The sequence below is a fragment of the Atta colombica genome, unplaced genomic scaffold (genome assembly GCF_001594045.1).
Source record: "Atta colombica isolate Treedump-2 unplaced genomic scaffold, Acol1.0 scaffold236, whole genome shotgun sequence".
NCBI classification, from domain to species: domain Eukaryota; kingdom Metazoa; phylum Arthropoda; class Insecta; order Hymenoptera; family Formicidae; genus Atta; species Atta colombica.
In genome coordinates, this window is record NW_017259334.1 from 23,728 (window position 1) to 28,076 (window position 4,349).

At 26.2% G+C, this 4,349-nt stretch overlaps 1 protein-coding gene across 3 annotated transcripts in view; it reads right to left on the reverse strand.

Annotated features, from left to right (window-relative positions):
* Positions 1-4,349, reverse strand: part of LOC108688621 (peroxidase-like) — a 35,199-nt gene that overhangs the window by 18,751 nt on the left and 12,099 nt on the right. The gene's annotated exons all lie outside the window — the stretch shown is intronic.

Sequence of the window (4,349 nt, forward strand, 5' to 3'; positions counted from 1 at the left end):
ATTTCTTGACAACTTTCTTCAATAATTTTTATTCATTAAATTGATACAAGTCAATAGCAGTATTTCGATTATCTCGGCAAAAATGATCTCTTTAAAATACCTGGCATTTAAGGACCTTGATGTATAAGCAATGAAAACCTCGATGAAAACGTAAAGGATATTTTTTTTATCTTACGAATAAAAAAGTAAAAAAAAATTTATCGATAAAAGATTAGTCCTTAATTTGCAAGTAAAAATACTAAAATCTTATTAACTCATTATTAAAACGCTTGCTACAAACAATGAAGGAGGAGCGTTGCAGCATCAATATCTTATCGGGAGACATGGTAGTTAAATCCGGATCTACAATAGGTGTTTTATGTCTTAAGACATAAGAAATTGACCAATTACAATTGAATGCGAAAAGAATAACCAATTATGATTCTTTTCTTATGGCTTAAGGCTTAAAAATCTATTGTAACTCCGAGCTAACACAAGCACAGCGACACTTGTTCTTTTACGCGAGATCGCGAGTTCCGGGAGATTGAGATTATTGGATCTCAATAACGATTAAACTGATCAAGTTTCTACGTACGCTCAATCGATAGCTTCCACTCGAATAATAAAAGCGTATAATAAAAGTGCTTTTATTTTTTTTTTTTACGCGCCTTACGGAGATATTACGACGCAAAATCCCGATGTGAAATTTTTAAGATACGTCATTGTTAGTGTAATCGTTCCAAATTAGGAGAAATAATCAAATTTTAACTCTTTGTCCCATTTTACAACGTGTCTCGTTTTTTTGTTTACCCTAAATAGAAATGATTATCCCCTCTTTTAAATGTAATAAATGTGAATTAATAAGTGAAAATAGTAAGTGAAAGTTTCGTATAATAAGTGTGAAATATAATTTTCGATTAATATGTGAAGAATTTTATGATTTTTTAAATTTAAAAATCCAGATATTATTCATAAAATACAATTAGTAAAAATATAATTTAAAAAAATAAAATGTGGTCTCATAACTTGATATAATTTTTATTGTAATGTTGTATTGTACAATAAATTATTTATTATTACAATAAGTTATTTATTATTAATTATTATAAATTTAGTTATTTATTATTAGTTACTTACAAATATAATAATATAATACTATTTATATGTGTTTTGTTAAAAACATTGTTTTTTTAAATGTTTATCTATTAAAATTTAATTGGTGAATGAACACTGACTTTTTTTTAATGTCCTTCTTTGTTCCTTTAAGGAGTTGGTCATCTTAAATTCAACACGATAGTTATCATATTGAAAAATCAAAATCAAATTAATGATTAATATTAATTTCTAATTATAGATTTCTGTTTTCTTATTCATTTAATAAAAAATATTTCCTACACTGAATGTTAAAGTTCTTATGAAGATGTCAAATATTTCAAAAAGGTTTCTTCCATGTAATCAGAATGCTGTTTATCTGTATCGATTTAATTAAATTTGTTAATTGAAATTTATTAAAAAAAATTGGAATAGAAAGTGGAAGAGAAATTAAAGCTCCATGTAATTGCCGTTTTAAACAATTTTACATGATTATATTCCAAAAATAAATTGAAATTTATATACGTATAGCCAGAAAGGAAATTGCAAGGAAAATAAGATAGCGATAGACACAAAAACTACTCTCTAATTAAAAAATATAAATATTGTTTGCTAATATGCATCAAAACTATATGTATTAACAATATTCCATTAAATTTCTGATAATATTCGTTACATTATATCATATCATATTTATATTATATCATATTACTGGATTTCAATTCTAGTAACATTAGAGTTTTCATGTTATTTAATCAAGGTATATGTAAATCAGATTTCTTATAATTTTCTTAATCCAGATGCAATTGTAAAGGAAGAATATTTTTATGTGGCTTAATGATACGTGTATATGTATGTGCAAATAGTACACAATAATCAACATTATCGTAGAAATTTTTTCTATGCGTGCCTATATTGCGAGCAGTGTAAATCAGCGTGATTACAAATGCAAGATGTGCACTTTCGAGAACAACAATGTTTGCGCCGCTGGTATTATATTCTGATAAATAAGAAACTCTAGCTCACTAAGAAATGACTAAAATAAAAATGAAATCACATTTTTTTTAATTTTCCTTAGAATGTGTACGATGCATGACATGTTCGCGATTGCTAAACTAAATATAACTCATTAACTAAATATAAATCACTTAGCATTTTTTTCGATCATCTGCTGTGATTTTACACCCCAATTAAAAATCATTATTAATTACATGTACAATGCATATTCCTAATTCTATAATATTGTTAGTAGGTATTGAATTAGAGAAAAGGTCTCTATTATAAGATACTGAGTTCATTTTGGGTAAATGCTGGAAGTATATGGGCAGAATTAAAAAAAAAATAATAATAGGTCATTTTGAAGGAAATTTAATAAACTTTACTTAGTTATGTAAAATTTAATTCAAATACCTATTTTTTTCTAAAAATTAAAGAAATGTGATAAAAAGTGAGCAAATCGCAAAGTCAAAAAATTGTGCTCATAATATGAGATATCTCGACAAATCAATAATAAAGCGCAAAGTATAGAATCAATATTGCAATTAAAACTTTATTTAATGTTTCTAAAATACAAACAAACACAGCCAATGTGCGCGCAAAATGAGCATGCGATTTATTCCACCCAGGATTCGTCTTCAGGTAGTTGGTACCAAGCATTGCAATTCGATGTTCATTCCGATTATCCTTTTTATTATTGTAATAATAACATTTATACAGCAACTATAGTCACTCCGACATAGTAGTATAGGTTACTTCGTATTAAAAGTATCATGAATATCTCATATTATGAATTCCGTCTTATGATTTTATGATCATTAAATCTAACTTCTGTAATTAAACAATTTAACGTATCTCGTATTTTTTTATTAATATAATCTTACTTTACCACTATATCAAGAATTTATTGCCAAATATTTACTTATTAAATAATAAACAAGGCTCAAAGACTCATCTCAATGAAACTTGAGGACATCCAAATTCTAAAATTTTTTTTTGCAACTACTACTAGCACGATCTAATAATGCATTTTCCACTAAACAGTTTTCAACCCAAGAGTAATAAATTCATGGTGAAATCAATAGATAGATTTGTTTAGTTAGTTTATTTATCACCGCTATCTCATATTAGACACCTATCTCATAATAGGAGATTTTTTTATACACACACACACACACACACACACGCGCGCGCGCGCGCGCGCGCACGCACGCACGCACGCACGCACGCACGCACACAATTATTATTAGAAGTTATTATGTAATTATTACGTATAGGTCTACTCAATGTTTTCTCGAAGAGTTTTCTTAAAGAGAGATATGGATTTTCAATTGGTAAACAGTACTATAATATAGTAATATTATAGTATAACTATCTGTGTTACAATTTGTTACTCAATAATGTAATTGTTACACAGTAAAAAAATTGTGTATTTGTATTGGAAATGATCCACCTGATTACATTCTGAACTGTTTAACAGTTTGTGTTGAATTTTTTAACATATTCGAGTATTAATTTAACATAATGTTATTTAAAGATTTTGTATGAAATTGGATATTCAACGTTTTTCATCAAAATGACATAATTTATGAGTAAACGAACAAGTAATATAAAAATAATATATTTTAAAACATAAATTCTAAATGAATGAAATACGTGTTATTTAACATATTATAAATGATAATTTTGGAAAAAAAATTCTTCGACAGTTTTTTTCTAAACTATGTCGATATTATCTTTTCTTTGTATTTATTTTCTTATATAATATTTGTATAATCTTGTAACATATTCATCTTGTGTTAAATTAACCCAAAAACTTGAGTGGACTGTTTGTGACATGCGGTGTTTATTTATGTTTCGATATTTTTTTCAACAGTGTACGTACAGTGTGTTTATTAGATTTATATTGTTGAATAAGAAATTATAATATTGATAAAATGTTAATATTTGTATTCTGCAGTATTGTAATTATAAGCTTGAATTTCCTTGCTTCAAAAATTATTGTCAGATATCTATTCCCATATTAAGTACATTTCAAGTTAAAAATGTCTCAACGACAGTGTATATGTATATGTATTATATGTACTTCTACTGTTTTAAGGATCGAAGTATTTTGAATCTCAAAACAATCATCAATACCGATGTTCTCCATATTCAAAAAAAATTATAGTGCTAATTATAATATAAGATGACAACTGTACAAATTTTATATGTAAAATTAGTGTGCATAGTTAAATAAACTATAATAGTATGTAATAATATAATTAAAAATATAAACTAAG